Genomic DNA, 21,970 nt, shown 5'->3' with positions numbered 1-21,970 from the left:
ATGGTGCCACTGTCTTCAGTATGATACAAACTTTTATTTTCACTTTTTGGGGGAGTGAAACAAAGTAACTATTGATCGTGGATGAATGTACATAGATAATTTACTATGCCTTCCATAAAAATGCACGCCACTTTTAGAAAACTGTGGGGCAGATCTACAAGAAACAAACACAGCACTGTGCCGCAATTCATTTTGCTGCAGCGCGTTGCGTTAGTTTTGAAGCACCGGGATGCAACATATTTACAACAATATGTTGCATCTCTGTTCTTTCCCCTGCGCTGGCGCACAAACTGCTACCATGCGCCGGCACAGGCACCCTTGCACCATGGTGAAAGGATGCCTGCGTCGTGGGGAGATTGCTTTTGTGCAGGAAGAGGCAACATCAATTGAGGTGATTTCATCTTCCAATGTGTGCTGTAGAATGCAGCACGCATTGAAAGAGGAAAAAAAGAGGAGAAATAAAAGTATTTCTCCTCGTTGCACTTTTCTATGCCACCCCTAGGGTGGCGTACTATTCTGACGCATTTCCAAATTTAGGATTTCCTATTAAATCTGGAAATGCATCAGTGGACATGGGTGTTGCATGGGAACACCCACAGCAACATCCATGTCACACCCCTAACATGCAAAGTGTTGCGTGAACTGAGGCGGTATTTACAAGCACAAGTCAGGCAGGGTGACTTTACCTGTGCTTGTAAATATCACTAAGCAGGCTGCGCCACAGGTGCGTCACGCAAAGTGATGCACCAGCGGCGCAAGGAGCGTGTAAATTTGCCCTGTAAATATAAGACAATGTGTGAACACTTATTGAATGTCTGACTAACTTGTGGAACCGTATGAGATTGCTGATAGTTCTGGTTGATAGCTGAAATCTACAACATACTAAATTTAAATAAGGCATGGTGGACAATAAGTCAATCTCCTTGCACCATATTCTGCCCAGAGTTGGTAGTAGTAGTAGTATTTTACTAGTTTGATATCATGCCAATTAGGCCATACAAACCACACATCTCATAACAAATACACAATGCAGTTATTGAAAAAGTCATTAAAAAAATCAATAAAACAGATAATAATCCATACAAGTCTTCCTCCCCCCCACCTCCCCACTAGTTCATAGAAAGCTCACACATGCAACTTCAAGATCGTTGCTGTGCCGACTCAATCCCTGGTAATAATCCCATAGCAGTGAAGAAAACCCGCCCATGGCATGAAAGAAACCTGTTATTTACCAGGCCAGCCACTGTAACTGTTATATACAGTAAGGTTAGAAAAAGTAATTGGGCGAAGCAACGCAAATTGTGCAAATCCACTCAAAACTTCACATTCACAACTTTTACAAATTGTCAATCGTATGCAGTGGAAACATGTCCCTGATCAACAGTATTGTGCAAAGAGCAAATAACATTATTTTGCAAACAGAGACATAGTAGCTAACAATTCAGATACCACAGGCAGACATTTTGACAGCACCCATCATACCAACGTTTTATTACACTGCAGACCTCACCAGATCTCTAATGCGCGGTACCAGCATCTGTCTAAAAACCGGTAATAGCAGACTGCATTTTATATATCAAAGAAACCACAAAAAAGATAATAAGCGAAAGTCACACTGCATCTCTCTTACAGAAAGGGGAGGGATCCCTTTCCGACTCGAGCTGACTGACTGGCCCTCTCCCCGCCCCCCAACACCTAATGACTTGGCCCAACCTGACCTTCAGGGCCCACCGACTAACAAATCTACTCTTAATATCTCTTAAATAGGCTTGGATTAGACCACTGTAATCTGTCTTCCGGAGATGCTGCAAGTTGGTCCTCTTGTGAGCATCCTTAAAATCACTATTTAACGAGCACACTTCTACTAGGCATTTTATTGCACATTTCTATTAAGGCACCCACATAGTAAGAGGAGTATACCTGGCCGGTAAATTGAGGGAATCGTCGGTAACCTATTTTGTTATTTACCCATTGACCTAAGTGCTTCCCTTGTAAGTGGAAGTTTATGAGATGCCTTAGGGAGCTTTCTTCCGCTTTTAAGAGCCCTGTCCAATAATTAGGCACCCTTTGCCTGGATTTGAAAACAATGTTAGTCAGGCGCAACTCCAGCTTCAGCGCGCTACTCACCATACCTGTGGGCAAACCTAACCTTTTTTCCCAAATGGTTGTTTCTAAAAAAAAAAAATTCTAGCAAAACCTCACAACTAACAGAGTAACTATCTTTACATTATACGCCTCTCTCAGCACTTCAACAGACTTGCGGCCCAGGGTTAAATCCAATACAATCTCTGAATTGCACCAGCAGTTAACTTGCCATTAGATTCTTGCAACGAGACATGAGCCTCGAAGTCCTAAGCAGTGGCGGCTGGTGAAGTTTGAGAGTGGTGTGGCTGAGCTTGGCCTTGGGGAGTGAGGCATGTAGGGGGCACGTTATGGCAGCACAGCAGTGCATTTTTGGGAGACCAATCACTATTTTCTGTGCAATTGCAATAAAAATATGTAGTTTTAACTGTGCCATAGTTATGGCTCTATTCTACTGCCCAAAGAATAGCAAGATTCAATGTTTCTAGGTTTCGTTAGGCCCAATGACATTCATATGTAAAAACACAGCTACACGGCAAGACAGTTTCATATAGACCCTGCAAGTGGCCCAGATTATTATACAGCAAGATGTGAGCAACATTAGAAATACCTTCCAGTCGCAATTACTAGCTGATTTATACAAAGTGAAACTAGAAAACATGGATAAATCAGGGCCTCCCCACAAACAGTATGCGATCTTAGGCATTTTGTCTCACCAAATCTCTTTTCCTTCATTTTTAGGTCTCGGCTAGCGTAGGCTGCGCAGGGGCAGTCTCGCTTGCGAGATCTTATGTTTTAGGGTAGATTTCACTAGCTGGCTTAAGCCCCGCCCCTCTTTTCCATTGGCCGGCATCACCGTTTAGGGTAAACGGTGGCCAGCCATTGGAAAACAGCATCCACTGACGTACACTTTTCTCTTTTAGCGCCGTCCCACTTGGACGGACTGCCCGACTTACTGTTGGCGTAAAAGGTTTGTTATCTACTGTATGGGGCGAAACATATGGCCCCATGCTCGTACTCTCCTCCTCTCTGTTAGTAGATCTCCCTGCCTCCATTTCACTCTGGCGCTCTGATGCCTTACAGTTCTCATCCTCAGAAACACTTGGTTTTCTCCCAGTAACCAGACTCCCTTAAAGTGGTCACATGTATGTCAGAGCAGCGAGTTCTTGTACTTAACCTTGCGGGCTTCACTGATCTAGGTTTGTAGATGGAAACTTTGTGGGATTGTGGGAATCTGCGCGCTTAGCAACAGTTAGGCTTAGAATTACAAATATGCAGCTCGTCGGCTCTAGCCGTCTCCCTAGTAACCCCTGCCCGACGCACGCAATGTCTTTGGAATTTGGACCCCCCGCCATGGCCAGGTCCAGTCCTCGCTCGGGGACGTACCTCACTGAGTCGTACCAGGGCTTTACCAGAAGTGATCCCCACCCGGCCTTGAGCCAGTACTCCCCTGCCTTGGGAAGGCGAGACCTCACATAGAAGAGACGGGGGGGCTTTTATCTAAGCGTGTTGAGTGTCCAGGTAGTCTCTCCGCTCCATGGCAACCCAGCCTGCGGCCTGTCGTACCCGTTCGTTATTTGTGTAGCATTGACAAGCGTTTCTTTGTCATAGAAACTCTCTCCAGCTTGGCAAGTTTCCAGCCTGTGTGCTGTTGCACCTGGCGCAGGTTTCTTGAACCACTCTGGTGTTGTCTTGTCACGTCACGTTATTCACACATGGCTCTTGTAGACTAGTGATGGTCGCCTCTGCATGGCTTGGCAGAGCCGAAGCCAAGAAGGGTTGGTAGCTCTTGCCACCCATAGCTGCAAACCTCGGGAGCTGCTGGTTAGTGGCGTCTGCTGGTTTACCCCAAATGTTACATATCCAAGGCAGTTCCTGCTGTGGGCTGCTTTTGGGGGGAGTACATTATGCTCCACCGGAGGAGGTTGTGCCACGCCTCTTCATACTTGTAATGTGGAGTTTGGCCAGCTGTTGTGGCAGGGGTTTCTCTCGCATGGCTCACCAACGGTTGGTTGGTGAGTGACAATTGTCGTACCCTAGTACCATTTTCTGGCGCTAGGAGGGCGTCCAGCATGGCCTGACCATTAGCGGAGAGAAGCAGCAGCAGTGTCGACTTACTGCCCACGCAACTCCGGGATCTGTCAGGTTTTTCTTGTAACTTTGTAAATTGAACCGGGACTCTGCCCACCCCTGCGTGCAGACCCAGTGGTTTACTTTCACTTTTTTGTACTAGATTGGCCAGTTGCTGCAGTCAGTTGTGCATCATGTATGGAGACAATGCGAGGCTCTTACGTCTTCTTTTTATTTTGCAGCGTGGATCTGATGAGCTTTTCTCCTGTGTAACCAACGGACCCTTTATCATGAGTGCAGGTAAATGTTTCGTCCACGTGTCATGTGCTTTCAAGGGCCTTCCTGCAGGTGCTTGTTTTTTTCTCTTACCAAGTAAACTGTTTGCGAGTTGAAGCATGCTGCGTGCCTTAACTAGACAATTGCGTAATTGTTATTTATTAAAGCAACAGCAGTTATTGTCACTGAGATCCACTTTCTTTTAGCTGTTCCTTTTTTATAGCATCCCACAAAGCATCCTGGAGTACGCTGTTTATCGACTGGTTGCAGTCAAGTTTACCCGATTTTCCGTGAAAGAAGAGCACTGTCCAGGACCGAGGTTTCAACATATGAGTTGGAAGATTTATTTGAACCACGGCAAAGTAAGAGGACTCCCACCTCCATATCGGAGTGGTTAGGACCCACAGGCATATTGGCGCCAAAAATCTTTTGTTGCCTTGGAAGAATAACCATTTATTGGCATTATCTTCTGGGAACCAATATACAATAGAGGGACTGGACGGGCTGCTGGAATATAGACACTTGAGTTGCAGCTCTTGAACACCCATCAGAAATAAGTTTCGTGCACACCGTGTGGAGCCCTAAGGTGCCCCGCGTAGAGTATATTAGTGGTATTATTACCTCACCTACTTTTTGACTTCATGAGGTTTTTAAACTGTGTATTTTATATACAAGAGAGACTAGTATCTGGCTTGTCTTGAAGAAGATGGTCGCTTCCAGAAAAACACCACCGAAACGCGTCAACACAGTTTTCTGTTTACCTGTTTGTATCCAAGGAATATGTTCATGTCCAATAGATGATTGCATTGATGGACACATGGACAAACACATTAAATGAATTCCATGTGGAACAATCTAAGCATGATATGATCATTATATTGCACTTTTTTCTCTCTCTCATTTATGTTATTGTGGTTTTATTGTATTGTTATGACCCCGATGAATTTGTGATTTGTGTTTGTTTTAATTTTTAAACAAAAGAATTAACATTGTTTTTAATAAATCCATTTATATTTTGCATACACCTTGGTAGTAATTAGTCTTTGTACTATAATTGCCTAAAAGGGCCCTCTTTATAAAAGGTGTAAATGAGGATTGTGTGAGTCTGCCCTATTGGATTAGGATAATTCTAAGTGTAAAATATACGTTAAGAACCTTTTGGTGATCCCAAGAGTACTTTGATTTTTTAGTTACCTGTGGTACCCCTTCTCTTGGGTTGTGGGGTCACTCCCTGTTTGACAAATATGCAGTCAAGTTTTAACAGAACTTCAGAAGTGCTGAACTGTTCTGTAGGTCTAGTTAATGTGTCAAATTATACAGTGAAATTTCCTCTTGCTTCATTGGATTTTTTGCAAATTTTTTGTAATTAGTCGGATTAGTTTAATGTCCTTAGCAGACAAGAAAAACTGATTCTGTTCGACTTCTTTCATGTTATTGTGTGTGTGTGGCTGTGTGTGTGTGTGGCTCTTTGTGTGTGTGTGTGGCTCTGTGTGTGTGTGTGTGGCTCTGTGTGTGTGTGGCTGTGTGTGTGTGTGTGTGGCTCTGTGTGTGTGTGTGTGGCTCTGTGTGTGTGTGTGTGGCTCTGTGTGTGTGTGTGGCTCTCTGTGTGTGTGTCTGTGTGTGTGTGTGTCTGTGTGTGTGTGTGTCTCTCTGTGTGCGTGTGTGTGTCTCTGTGTGTGTGTGTGTGTGTGTGTGTCTATGTTTGTGTGTGTGCGTGTCTCTGTGTGTGTGTGGCTCTGTGTGTGTGTGTGTGTGTGTTGCTCAGTTTTTGCATGATTGGCATTGTAAATGACAATGCCATTTATTTATCCGTTTTCAAAACCAACACATAAATAAAAAGTTTGTCATTTACAATGCCAATAGCTCTAACTTTTTCGAAGGCGAGACCTATTGCATTGTAAATGCTTGTTAGGTATGAAAGCACTTTCAATCAAATATGTGCTTTAAGTATGCCAGTTGTACAGAAAACATTAGGGCTGGCTTCAGGTTAAGGGCAGGTCAGAGTCATAAAAAGTATGGAAATATGCACAAAGAGGTAAAAACCAAAGCCTTCATACAGATTAATAGACTCTTAATTACTCGTAATTTGTAAAGTGAAACTGAAAACCTGTGGATAAATCGTGGCTTCCTAACTTAAAATGAATGAACTTTAGTCTCATTTCATGTCACCACAACTCTTCAGAGTACAAAAACCATTACTGTGCGTATGATGAAATTACTTTAAAATATGTGTGCTTAGAATGCCACTTCTTCAAAAAACATTATTGATTGTACTTTTAATTAGGTGCGGGAATGCCAGCTGTACAAAAACCATTAGCTGTGTAGCTGTCTTTAGTTCGAGGTCTGTTCTTTTTTTTGCCAGTTACGAACCTGGAGGATGGTTGTCTCTCCTGCCACATGCAGGTGGCTAACCATGATCAAATTTACAGGCCGCGCCATAGAATAACAGACGGAACCCCACTGGCAAATCTGCCATCCTGCTCCTTGATTCGAGCATGCTATTATTATGTGGATATTGGAATCGGTCATACACTATAAGCGCTTCCGTGCACTTATTTTACACCTCCTAGAGCTTGGAAGTGTGAGCACAACAAATCCCTTTATCCTACCTATGTTTAGATAGAAAAAGTCCAAAGGATTATTGTGTTCAGCCATTTTTACGTACCTAATCAACAACAAACACCGGAGTGAAAACACTTCAAACTACACCACCGACACGCACGCAGGCATTCACGCGCACATACAGTGTCCCAAGTCTGTGAGACACCCAAACATCGTCCATACTCCTCGGGCACACTGTGGCTGGTCACTCCAAGCCTATTGGGTATTACCATTGGCATACTATGACATAGGGCAGTACAACGACTGCATCAGTTGCGCATCTGTGTTAAATTACTCACGCAGTCGCTAACTAATTAACTGTGAGAAATGCACAAACTACAAAGAGGTATAAAACAAAAGACCTCAGGTCGGTGAGCTTGTCAGTCCGGCAAATAGTTTTCCCAGCATCACTCAGGGTCAGTGACTCAGGCTGGCATTGTGCATTGCTTATGGCCCCAACACAGAAAACAAGGATGTACTATTTACCACATTTAGGTGAGCGCAGCCTGCACTTTTTAAAAACATGAACAGCAACCTTTTTTTTTTATTGTGGAGATGGTGATGGGGACAAAAGTAAAGGGGGCGGAGCCCTGACGCCCTGTAAGAGAAACCGCCACTGGTCCTAAGTGTGGCTGAGTAACATGCCTAGATATCTGTATTCCCTAACCACCTCCACTTGATCACAATCGAGTCACTACCTGTAACCGGGGTCGCCTCTTACCCTTTGAGAAAACCATTATATTTGCTTTGACCGTATTTATCTTTAAATTATTTTCCTTACAAGAGTATGAGAAAGCAGCCAATTGCCTCTGCAAACTGATTGGCACTAGATCTAGTAACACTGTATTGTCTGCGTAAAACAACACAGAGATAGATTCCATCCCTAACTTTAATGGAAAGCACCTCTTCTGATTCAGGGCTCCCAAGGAATTCCCTACGGAGATTGAAAACAACAGCGGAGCCAAAATACCTCCTTGCCTCAGCCCATTTGGTGTACTGCTGATCTTTTTAGACAGGGCACCCATTGCGCCCCAGTTCCAATCTAGTCCAAGATCCCTCATGTAGTTGTACTATCAATTTCAAAAGACCTGGTGGACACTTCCATTTTGCCATCTTTTTTCCGGTGTCAAATGCTGTGGACAGATTGATGTACACCACATAAAGTGTCTGCTTTACTTTGAGGGTGTAATCTTCCGCCAGCAGTTTTAATATCACACAACCATCTGTAGTAGAATTAATTTCTTTCTTCTCTGCCAGCTCCACCTGGTTTGAAAAAACATGCCTGCCTCGTCCGCCTTCCCTACGAGGAGCTGATCCAGCCCTGGGCCCCAAAGCCCTCCCACCACCGCAGGTGGGGACACAAAATTAGTTGAGGACGGATAAGGATCTTGCCTGAGCTCCCTACTTGTTACAGTTGTGAATGATCTTGCTGCTGTTTTGGAGTAGCATAAATATCAAATCCTGACTGCCTAAGATCATACAATGATTTCAAGACTTCTTCTGCCACTACCCTAGAGTGGAAGTGTAGGAAGGTGGATACCTGACTAGGGTTACCCCAGATTTTTTGCCTTGTGTTTAGCTGGTTTTCGACTTAGTTGGCCTGGGATCCTGCTAATCAGGGCCCCAGGCTATCTGCTCTCTCTTTAAATGGACTCCATGTACTATAGGTACATAACCAATTTGGTACTGGACACCTTATCTGCCCCTGTACAGTGCACTATAGGTGCCCAGGGCATAGGTGCATCCAAGGCCTACCAGGGGCTGCAGCATATCTTTTGCCACCCCTGGCTGGTACTTAAATCGACACAACTGGCTGTTCACACAGCTGGGACAAGGTGGTGTACTCATCCCTTGCTTAGATATAGTATACCTATGTCTAAACTTATATCTGGACACATAGACACCTATAAGTCACTCCTATGGCAGGCCTTTACAATCCTGGAGGCAGAGTGCTTGGTTTTATGTGAGATGGTGCTCTAGCATAAGCTGAGCCTGTCTGCAGTGTTGGGACAATTCCTTAATGCTGTTCCAGTGATACTGCCATACCATATACTCTTAAGTGCAGTATAATCCTCGCGGTTATTGCAACTCTGGTTTGGCTTTATCAAAACATGTCGTGTTTGGTGTCATACACTTTGGAATACTATCCCCTCGCCAGTCCTGGTGATGTGGATAGCATCCCACCCTTCTAGAGGGAGAAGACATGTTACTTTACTGAAAACGCGGTTAATCCCAACCAGAGCCCCAGCATCACAAAATGGATGCTGCTGCCACAGACACATGTCTGGCCTCCTGCTGCTGACCGAAACTTGGCAGAGGACGCCTTGACAAAGGGTTTCCTGCCACAGCCAGGTGTCACACCACCCCAGACAGGAGATAGTGGATTGTAGCAGGGAGGGTTGAAAGAAACTAGACACTGCCTGGGGCGCACAAGGTGTCCCTGGGCAGATTCCAGTCAAACCGGTTCTGGGGCCATCCAGCCCCGGTCCTGGTGCGAAACTGGACAAAGGGAAAGGGGTGTAACCACCCCCTTCCTGGGTCCCACCCATAGGAGGGACCTAGCAGGTAATCCAGCCCCCAGATTTGGAATATAGGTGGGAGCAGTGCCAATGCACATCAGATTGTCCTGACTGAAACTTATGAAACAAAACTCTGGACCCTTCGACATCCCACTCCTCGTGGAAGACTGAAGAATCTCCCTTGTGGTCAAGGAGTGACCACCCTGTGCAAAGAGGCACCATCCAGTACCTCGACGTTTGCTTTGTTGTAGTTCCCGCCACAACTCGAGCAACAGAGATTGACAAGACCCAGCGTGCCTGCCTTCTAACAGCCCGATCCACAGTCCCTGCAGAGCTGAGACCCGTGGAGGTGACCTGAAGCGTGCGAGCGGCCATCTTGGAGAAACCACGAAGCGCTGACCGTGCAGTATCCAAGGCCCCCTCGAAGCTGTGCATTGGAGTCTGAGAAGCTCCAGCCCTGAGCAGCTTGTGCACCGAAGCTCACCCCTCCACACTTGACGAGTGCTGCGTGGGGCCCTTTTGCATTTTTCTGCTCGACGCATTGGTCCGGTCACTTGCCCGTTGGCTAGCGGCCCCAGTACCGACGAACCTTTAAATTTGCTCAGCTAGTCTGGTTGCTCCAGACTGGCCCTCGCTCCCCTGAAAAGGAGCACCCGCTCAGACCTTTCTGGTCCGAGTATTAAGCCAACTTCGAATCCTGCGTGGGTTGTATTTGCCAAGGCCTGTTGACTCCGATCTTGAAGCCGACACCGCCGACAGCGAGAGCCTTTGTGGGACAGCTCGTGATTCACTCCAGGACATCCTCGGTGCCCCACAGACCACGTGGCAGCGGAGAGAAGCTACACAACATCGACCTGATTGCGCCCGGCATTGCCTGGTTCCTTCCTGGTTCCTTCCTGGTCACTGGCTAGTGACCCAGACTCTGTCCCCTCTGCTTTCAGGTACTCTACAACTTCAATCCACCCTTGGATCGCACCGGACACTTCTCATTAGGACGCCTGCAGCATCTTCATCTCCAGGCACCGTAGATCTTCGTGACGAAACCCGACACACCTTTGCACCTGTGCACCCGCTTCCTGTGGGTGAGGTAACTCTTGAATGCCGGTGCTCCTGTAGTGTTTTACACCTCTAGTGTCTAAGTCTAAAGTTTTGTCCTTCTAGTCCAGTCGGAAGACTCTTAAAACTGTAACTCGATAAATGTTACGCACCATTGACTTTGCATTGGTGCATGCCTGTGCTTTCTGCACTGCACCCGAGTCCCGCGGGCTACTCCCGTCCTAACTGCTGTTAGTCCAGTGTAGTCCAAGCGATTCACAAGGCCCTAGGCCTTACCCCTGATCAATTAGTGATTGTTATACCACTTTTTTGATATATGGTTTGAGTGGCCACCGGCCTCATCCATAATTGTGCAACTTGTGTATGTTATACTGTGCTTTCATTTAAACGCTTGTGCTTCATTGCTCATAAAGAGTAGTGGGGATTATTCTAAGAATAAATACATATATTTTGATATTATATAACTTGTGTGGTGTCCTTTCATTTGGTATTACAGGATTGCATATGGTAAAACAGCTGGCTTCACTCGCCCTCTGAAGTTAAGCCTTTAAGGCTGCTTAGTCCATGCTACCCCTAGGATAGCTTGTCTATAAGGTTGACTTACAACCACCACCATAAGGGATTGTTTGGACTGATATAAGGTGCCCCCAGAACTGGAGACATCATACATCAGGCCAACTTCTCACAGGAAGTGAACCCCAACATGTAGCCAGGACTTAGATCACATACTAATATGGGTCTGGATGAACAGAATGATATCTTTAGTGGAGATCTTCACCAGCTGTGGGATTGATTGAAAAAGGGCTAGTATTCTAGATCTATTAAACGTCTGTTATCTTTTCAAGCCCACATAAATATCGACAAATTAGAGGTCCCAGACAATATAATTGTAGAGGTTGAGTGTGAGTTTTAACCCCTTACTTATATCTATCTCATTTCCAACGTTCCCCCGCCTACTCCCCGGATTGGACCCCCCTCTACCTGAGGGGCCAGGTGAACTACAGGATTGGCCTACTCAGGTATAGGAACTCTCCTTATGTCTGCCCCTGCTGGCTCAAGTGGAATTACTGCCATTTCCAATGATGTCAAGCCATCAGCAGATGCCAGAGAATCCAGAGTAGCAGAGGTGATTTCAGATCTGTGTTTATGCAATATTGAGGGACTCGCTGGTATTGTAGCTCCACTCAGAAATGTAACCTTTCATGGCCTTCTCTTATTCTTCTGACTTTTCTTTTTGCCTTTAGTTTAGAATGTTTTGTTTTCAGTTTTTTTCTGATATGTTCCCTTAACCGGCTGCTGGCCTAGCTCTTTGATCCAAACTTCCAGCTTAATCCTGTTGGCTCTGTTGAAAATGGGAAAGACGTTCCCTGTTGCACCTGCAGCCTGTGTAGACACCAATGACACTACCCTATTATTTTTGGCATCTGGGGCTACTAGACCTTCATCCATAAAGAGAGCTTCGAGATCACTCAAGGCCTAAGTTTGCTCACATTTGCTTTCCTGACTAAAAGGAGGGACCCTAGGATCACCCGCCTGGGTGCTCATATCCTCTAACCTAATTGTGGAGCTCTTTACGTTAAGCTTACTCTCTTCCCAACATGGGAAAACTGGCAGTTCCTTCAGTATAACTGGCAGAAAATCCACCGTGTGATCAGAGCTGTCGGTGTTCTTTTCCAATAAAGACAGGATGGAAGCCAAAATGAGTTTCAGACTCTGCAGAGATCTGGAAAAACATACATAAATCAGCTGAAATATTCATTGGAGAGTTCAGCATTAGGTCCGAGGTAGCAGAAAGGGATCACTGACATAATATCGACTGACAAAATATCGACTACCAAAAATATCAAGGAAAAAATATCTACAGACAAAATATCGAGTTTGTATGTACAAACATGTAAGTACAAAAATATCGAGTACAAAATATCGTTTACAAAAATATAGTTTTAAAAAATATCGACTTTATTAAAAACAGTGTTAAATTAAATTAAAATTTAAAATTAATTACTAAAATATACTTAAAAATACTTAAATTAAATTATAATAATTAAATATTTAATGAAATTATAAAAGAAATGTAACAATCATATTTGTTAAAACATATATATATATTAACATAATATCCAATATTATTAACGTACAATAGCAAAGTGTAAAAAATACTATTCCCACTCCAGTGGGTGCAACAGTGAGGAAAGCGTTGGATAGCGTAGGGGTGAAAAATACTATTCCCACTCCAGTGGGTGCAACAGTAGGGAAAGCGTTGGATAGTGTAGGGGTAAAAATTACTATTCCCACTCCAGTGGGTGCAACAGTAGGGAAAGCGTTGGATAGCGTAGGGGTTAAAATTACTATTCCCACTCCAAATAGTGCAACAGTAGGGAAAGCGTTGGATAGCGTAGGGGTTTAAATTACTATTACCACTCCAAAGAGTGCAACAGTAGAGAAAGCGTTGGATAGCGTAGGGGTTTAAATTACTATTCCCACTCCAAAGAGTGCAACAGTAGGGAAAGCGTTGGATAGCGTAGGGGTTTAAATTACTATTCCCACTCCAGTGGGTGCAACAGTAGGGAAATCGTTGGATAGCGTAGGGGTTTAAATTACTATTCCCACTCCAAAGAGTGCAACAGTAGGGAAAGCGTTGGATAGCGTAGGGGTTTAAATTACTATTCCCACTCCAAAGAGTGCAGCAGTAGGGAAAGCAATGGATAGCGTAGAGGTAAAAATTACTATTCCTACTCCAGTGGGTGCAACAGTAGGGAAATCAGTGGATAGCGTAGAGGTTTAAATTACTATTCCCACTCCAAAGAGTGCAACAGTAGGGAAAGCGTTGGATAGCGTATGGGTTTAAATTACTATTCCCACTCCAAAGAGTGCAGCAGTAGGGAAAGCATTGGATAGCGTAGAGGTAAAAATTACTATTCTCACTCCAGTGGGTGCAACAGTAGGGAAAGCGTTGGATAGCGTAGGGGTAAAAATTACTATTCCCACTCCAGTGGGTGCAACAGTGAGGAAAACATTGGATAGCGTAGGGGTAAAAACTACTATTCCCACTCCAGTGGGTGCAACAGTAGGGAAAGCATTGGATAGCGTAGGGGTTAAAATTACTAATTCCACTCCAGTGAGTGCAACAGTAGGGAAAGTGTTGGATAGCGTAGGGGTAAAAATTACTATTCCCACTCCAGTGAGTGTAACAGTAGGGAAAGTGTTGGATAGCGTAGGGGTAAAAATTACTATTCCCACTCCAGTGGGTGCAACAGTAGGGAAAGTGTTGGATAGCGTAGGGGTAAAAATTACTATTCCCACTCCAGTGGGTGCAACAGTAGGGAAAGCGTTGGATAGCGTAGGGGTAAAAATTACTATTCCCACTCCAAAGAGTGCAACAGTAGGGAAAGCGTTGGATAGCGTAGGGGTAAAAATGACTATTCCCACTCCAGAGAGTGCAACAGTAGGGAAATTAAATACTTCATATATTATTTCAATAAATATAAATTAATATCTATCAAAAATGTATTAAAAGTAATTACGAATTTAATATAATATAATAATTAATCAATTAAAATTACAAATTAAATTTAATTACAATTATTTAACTATTAATACAAATTAATTACAAATTAACAATTCATAATTTAACATTTAAAAATTAATTTACAATAAATTCAAATTAAATACAATAAAATGAAATTGATTTATTTCATTAATTATAAATAAATTACTTCCCATCCTATTTCCCTATAAACCCACAACCCACTACAGAAAATAAATTATAAAATTGACATAATTAGCAATTAATCAATTAAATAAAATTAATTAGCAATTCTAATTTAATTAATTACCCATAAAAAATTAATTAAAAATTAATTCTACAACAACCAATAAATATGGTTGCATATTTAATTAATTATAAATAAATTACTTCCCACCCAATTCCCCTATAAACCCACAACCCGCTACAGAAAATAAATTAGAAAAATTAACATAATTAACAATTAATTAATTAATTTAAATTAATTGCCAATTAAAATTTAATTAATTACCAAATATAAATTAATTAACAAATAATTAAAAATTAATAAAAATAAATAAATTTACATATTTAATTACTTATAATTAAATTACTTCCCACCCTATTCCCCTATAAACCCACAACCCGCTACAGAATTAAATAACGCAAAATTTTTTAAAAAATGTCATTAATTATTATTATTTATAACATAAATACACACTTTTCACACATGTAATAACATAAAAAACACTATAAAAAATTCAATATTATTAAAAATTCGATAATTTTAATAACCTATATTATAAACTTCGATATTTTAACTGTCTATATTTTTAACAGTCGATATTACTTTGCTTACCTTAAAAACGATATTTTTGATGTCTATATTCTGTCCAGTCGATATTTTGTCGAGTCGATATTTAAAACTCGATATTGTGTCCAGTCGATATTTTGAAGTCGATATTTTGACTGTTCACCAGCAGAAAGAGTGCCCTGATCCTAGATTGACAGACTAGGTGTTCTCAAAAAGAGAGCATGGCATGATTCTGCCATTTAAATGTTTCAGGCATTTCTGGGAGGGCTCCCCCTCCTAGCTGAAGCCGGCGATACTGGTCTAAATGGTGAGATCACATGTAGGGTATAGTCCAAACTTAGTGAGAGCTGAGGAGCGTGAGGACTGAGTAACACTTCCAAATCCTTTTCTTCTGACTGTGAACATAGCAAGGTCTGCTCCCCTGAAGCACCTCGGGGGGACTATACAGGGACAGCATTTGAATCTGCGAGTATGGCAACACCAAAGCTGCTGACTAATCTGCCCCCTGTGCCACCTGGTCCTTTGGGGGTAATTTCCCCATTTGAATCCCCCAATGTAATTGCCTGAATGGCTTCTGTCATTGCTGCTTGTTCATCTATACACTGTCAAATATTGGGATTTTACTCTCTCATTCTCTATCTAATTATATTATTCCTATACTCCCTCCATCACATACAAATTCTCTTTGTCCGTGTGTCTTATAGGAGTTGACCCATTAATGATGCCTTGAAGGATTTTGAAGAGGTATGTTTTTATGACACTCTATCTTTATTAAATGAAAAATATTCCATAGACATCTGTTCCAGATATTTAATAAGTCCCGGGTCCAACATGTACCTGTCATACATATAAAGTCTCTCTTGTCTGTTCCTACCCCAAGTGGAGAGTGGGCTCCAAGCACATTTGTATCGAATCAAGAGTCTGTCTGTCGCCAGGATAAATAAATGGTCCAATCTAGAGAGGGATGCATGCAGCATGGAGAAAAAAGTACAATCCTCTTGTCCTACAATGTCAAGCTTCCCATGCTTGGAGCAGACCCATTGAAGGGTTCTGCTCAGTTCACATCACTGATTTAGCTCTGTTGACCTGTCCTGCTTCTCCATAATGACATTAAAGTCTTTTTCATGACCAGGCATCTCTTTTGTGCCTGTGGAATGAGCTCACCCATGGATAATAGCAATCTTCCTCACCGCAGTGGGGTGTTGGGTGGGGAGGAGATCACGTATGTCCAAGTTTGTGCTTCCATCACCATGCACCCCTAATTTTCCTAGAGCTGCACTCCAATTACCTAATATGGATGATGATGTATAACACTGTAGATGTATATTTTGACTCCCAAAGTCCCTGATTTGATTTGTAAGCTACATTAACTCATCATAAGTGTAGGAAATTGGGTTATTCGTTGTGGGGGGTGAAACCTTACCCTAGCAGCAAACATAATCTTGTCATGGTGAAACACAAGCAAATTAACTTGTGCTTAACCCTCTGGTCGTTGTTGTTGTGCTTAAACGGTATTTGTTTAATTAGGGGTCCACTCTGACTAATAGTTAGTTTAGCCTGTATTAATTTGGCTCGAGTCTTCTTCTATGGGCACCCACGCATGTCCCGGTGATCAGCACATCATTGTACATATATGTATGCAACTGATCTGGGAAGAGGTGTGGCGCCGCGGCCAGGGCGACTGACGCTGGAATCTGGGGACCACGGTTCGATCCCCGGCTCCGGCGGCAGATTAGCCCAGCACCATGTGACTCTGGGCAATAGCTCGCTTAATCTTTCCGACGGCCCCCCAGCGCCTAGAGACCCTTACGGGTGATTGTGCGCTTTACAAATGTGGACTTTACTTACTTTACTTTTATGTGAAATTTGGAATTATATGTGGTATTTGATTTTGATTATTATGCGTAAGGTTGTTCCTTATACCCTTGTCTTGATGAGACCCAGATGAAATGACTGAAACGCTTCGACTTTTGAATAATGGAGGAATCCACCAAATTAAAAACATTGTGTTAAAGTTGGATGTTCACACTACTAAAAAAGGTTTTAGAGGTGTAGTTGGTATCTCAAGTGTGCAGAGGATTACCTCGCAGTGGATACAAAGCTAACACGATATTGTAAATTGGGGGGTAGGAAACACTTATTGTTTATGTGTTTATCTGTGATGGTTTATGTACTTTTGTGTATTGTTTTTTGATTTAGATTTATTTGAGAGCAATTACATTTTTTTTTAATAATTGTTCCAACCAGGAATAAACGTTGATATGTGGCTTATTTGATATGTAAGTAAAAGAAATTGGACTATGTACCATGAAATAGGGGTAATTTGATGTATACTGTGATTACTTTGAATGTATCCATTCCTCCACATTACTTTTTGTAGAGTGTGATATTTTCTTGCCTAGATGGTGGAGGAGTATTAGCGCAAACGCCAGTGCTTCTTTTCTGTTGAATAACACTTCGTTAAGTGTGATGGTCTTCGATTCTGAGAATAACCATACCTTGTGTCTGATAGAGATAGATCTGAAGTTGTTGCCACGTACTGTTTATTCCTTCATTTTGTTTATTTATTATTTGTTCCATTTTATCACTACCTTCATAAATTCAAGATATGACAGAACCGCACATAGGGCCCGATTAGGATCGTGGTGAATCTGCATCCTCCGGGCCGGCAGAAGCCACCACCGGCCTGGAGGATGCGGATTCACCGCGGCGGACACAGTAAAGACCCCCTGCCAGATTAGGATGGCTGGGGGGTCATTTTTCCGTCTGCCGCTTTCCCGCCGCGGTCGCCTTCCGACCGCGACGGAAAAGCTCAAATATGGTGGCGAGACACCGCCAGCCATATTAGGATGCCGGCAGAGACATGCTTTTCCACGGCGGGTTTTCTGCCGTAGAAAAGCATGTGTACTTTGAGTATGGGGGCCTGTTGCGGGCCCCCAGGGGTGTTGGGGGGTGGGGGGTGCACATGGGGGGGTACCTACGGTACCCCCCTGCCTTTGCATGCACGAAGCGGCAGGCACCACGCGGTGCCTGCCGCTTCGTGCATGCAAAGGAAAACATGCACATTTAACCTTGCGGCGGGTGCTGCTTGAAGCAGCATCCGCCGCAATGTTAAATATAGGGGATGTGACCGCCAGGGTGGCGGTCACATCCTAATTCCGAGGGAGGGAACGCCGCAGCCCCTGCGGACAGTCCCTCCACCTCGGGGGTGGCGGACGGACGCTGGTCCGTCCGCCATCCTAATCGGGCTCTTAGTGTGTTTTACAAAGGAGGAGATTAATAGATTACTGCAGATCCCTTCTCTACTGGGTGGAGAACAGTTGGCCTCCAGTAATTTAAGTACAGAGAAAGGTGAACGGGTAAAAAAGTTAAGGAAGCAGAACATTAGAACGCAGTTGCAGTACCTCAAGTGTGCAGAGGACTCACTCTCAGGGGATTGCTGTTAATTAGAAAGCAAACACTTTATTGTAAATTGGGGGGTAGGAAACAATTGTTGTTTATGTGTTTATTTGTGATGGTTTATGTACTTTTGTGTATTGATTTTTTGATTTTGATTTATTTGAAAGCAATTAAAAAATAAATAAATAATTGTTCCAACCAGGAATACAAGTTGGTATGTGGCTTTTTTAATATGTAAGTAAAAGAAATGGGACTATTTACCATGAAATAGGAGTAATTTGATGTATCATATAATTACTTTAAATGTATCCAATCCTCCACATCACTTTTTGTATAGTGTGATGTTAACCCTCTGGTAGCTTGGCCCACAGCAGTCAGGTTTAACTTAGAGGCAATGTGCAAAGTTTTTATGCAGCACTCCAAACAGCATGAAGCAAAAAGACCACACAAGAAAAATTCCACATCAACTTAGAAAAATAGAGTAACATTGAATAAATTCTATGTCATCAAAACAACAGCAATCCATTCAGTAGAACCAAAGATATGCAGTTTTATAGATTCTAATGAAAAAAGTTCCAAAAAGCACAAAATGACGACAGTGGTTATTTGGTCACGCTGGACAGGGACGAAGTGAAAACTTCAGGCTGACCACGATGAAGCGTGGACTGGATAGAGAGACCCAGTTAAGCCTGCTGAAAAAGTACCTAAAATCCAGGTGCTCAGTCAGTTGCTTTATGAGGCTTCATATCATCCTGTGTTGGTTCAGATGAACCTGTGTGGGTAGGCTTTGTGCGGCTTTGCGTCTGTTCCAGTGACCTGTGCGACAAAGCTTGTGAGAACTTTGCGTCGCTTTGCATCGATTCTGATGGAGCTGCCAGCTGTGCACTGTGGCTTTGAGGCGCTTTGTATCACTCAGCCTTAGATCAGATGAGACTGTCAGCTGTATTGCTTTACAGGCGTTACAGGGGTTTGCATCCTGTCATGTCATTTCTAATGGGGTCCACAGCTGTCCTGGCAAAGCACCGTCAGCCCATTTCCAAGACTGCAGGAGTGGGCCACCCCTTTGGGAGTCAGCAGGGGTGTTAGAAATTAAGTCTTTAATTGGCAGAGGTTTGCACTCTGTCCAAGTAGAGCCCACAGTCCTAGTCAGGCTAAGCTGGACACACACTTTATATTAATCTGTGCTCACCCTGTGGTAGCTTGGCACTGTGCAGGCAGGCTTAACTTCAGAGGCAATCTGTAAAGTATTTGTACAATTCACACACACACAGTAAAACAATGAAAACACCACAAAAAGACTCCACGCAGGTTTTGAAAAATAGAGAATATTTATCAGGGTAAAATAAGACCAAAAAGACAAAAATCCAATAATTTCCTAGTGGCGTTTGGTGTGATGGTTGGCATGTCGTTTCATTCTGTATCGGTTTGCGGCTGTAGGCCAAAAGTTTCCTTTTCATCACAAATGCACATAGCTGCCAACTTGTCACCAGATAACAACATCCTACCATGTTTGTGGAGCAGAAGAAACCTTTGCTACAGCACCTGTTTTTAGATCGAAGTCTATCTTGATTGCTTAAGACATCTTAGAGACATTCAGAAAGCTGGCCTAGGAATTCATTCAAATCATTGCTTATATAATGTAGATTCCTAGGGCAACTTCGACAGCAACAATATCCAAAAACAACTGGTAAATACCAGGAGAGACAAGTTTGAGGGAAAAGTACAAAAATAGTTGTTTATTGATAATAATATATTCTCTTTTCCAATATTAAAATATAAGCAACCCACATCACGCCACATCCATCTAATCATACACCCTCAACAATCAGAATATATACATGTTCAGATGTGTTCAATACTTGAGACCTCGTCTATCAAAATATTTTGTGCATGTTCTGATACATTTGATCTTAATAACAACAAATGATTATTTTTAACATTTTTCTAAGATGGGCCTTGTCTTTAGGCTTTAATACAAAAAATGTATCTGTGTCGTGAAGCAACTGTTGTTCCTGGGTGGTTTCTACGCGCATTTATATAATCTGATTGTTGAGAGTGTATGATTAGATGGATGTGGCGTGTATGTGGCCTTTTAAGTGTATTTAAAATACAATTGACGTGTTTCCACTCTCTCATGACATGACCTCATGTTACCGAAATGATTTTAATCCATAAATGGATGCACCTTTATTGAATGATTGACAGGGGCGCTAGAACAATTTTCCGAGTGGGGGTGCTGTCATCAGCGTTAAGTCCCTGAAGTAATAGGGGTTGTGAAAAATCCAAGAATTCTACAAACAACAAGTGTAGCAAATAAGCCACGACCATTCAAACAAGAGGATGGTGGGGGCGTGGTGTATGTCCACTGGTGCATTGTGGGGCACATTAATACACAAATATAGGACTAAAGCACGGTGTAGTAGTGTACTGCCACTTACGGAGAGCCTATTTTCCAATGAAAAGGCCCTTGAAAGAGCCATTAAATTTACAACCGACATATAGATTTTAGGGCTATTTACAAGCCCCTTGCCCAACTTTTGCATAATTATTTCCATGTTAAAAATGACGTAAAAGTGGCGCAAGGGGCTTGTAAATATGGCCCTTCGTTCTTAACCTGTATGACACATGAACGTTAAAACGTGGAAAGCTTATTTCTGTGCATATGTACCATTTGACATCCAAAAGTAAATACTATTCTTCAAGTTAAGTGAGCAGCAATTTGCCGGAAGACATTGCATGAGACTTGACCTCTGTCTTTCAACTCATAGCAAATGTGACAAGATAAACACAAAAAATGAAACACCTGTTCATGGCTTATTCTCCTGACCTTCTGTAAAGTTATTTTGAGGGTGCTGCTATAGCTCCTGCACCCCTACTTCAGCACCTCTGGTGATTGACAGCATTTATACCGCGCTTTATACACCATGTGTGGCGCTGAAGCACCCGTCAAGATTAACAGGAGTCTGCATGTACAGGAATGCATGACTGGAAGGCTACAGTATGTACTAAAAGCCTATGGGGCATATTCTCAAGGATGTATCGCCGAGTTATCGGCACTTTATAGCAGTCAGAGTCGCGATAAGTTTATCTCCACATTCACAAGCTGGTGCTAACAGCCCATATCACCAGTTTACCTGTGATAGCAGCTGCAAAAAATATCGCCACAGATGAACCCGGCAACTAACGCTAATGAGATGCAGAGTAGGCGTTCCCATGTAAAAAGCAGCGACAACACCACATCACAACATTCTCAACGACCAGCCAGATCTGAGATAAGATCACAAAACAGGCGATAAGGCGCATTAGCAGCAGGAATTTAACACCTGCTCTTACCTGGTGTAAAGTCGGACCTGCACCAGAAAAGGGAGCCCAGCCGAGAGCCACACATGAAAAACAACCGATGCCATGGAGCCAACGATCAGGCAGCTCGGACACCCAAGAGGGCCAGAACATCCCCCACCACAGGAGCACACCCCGAGCCCTACCCCAGGCACCTCCCCCAGACCAAGAAATTGAACATCAACGTCACGAAATCATGAACAAAATGATTCGCCTGTTGTCGCACAATTACAACAATTAACATTCATGTGAGTACAGAAAAGCAGAATCATTCATTCACAATTGAAAGTCCAAACATTATATCACAAT

This window comes from Lissotriton helveticus, chromosome 1_2 (assembly GCF_964261635.1).
Source record: "Lissotriton helveticus chromosome 1_2, aLisHel1.1, whole genome shotgun sequence".
Lineage (NCBI taxonomy): Eukaryota > Metazoa > Chordata > Amphibia > Caudata > Salamandridae > Lissotriton > Lissotriton helveticus.
Note: the sequence above shows the minus strand (reverse complement) of the source record.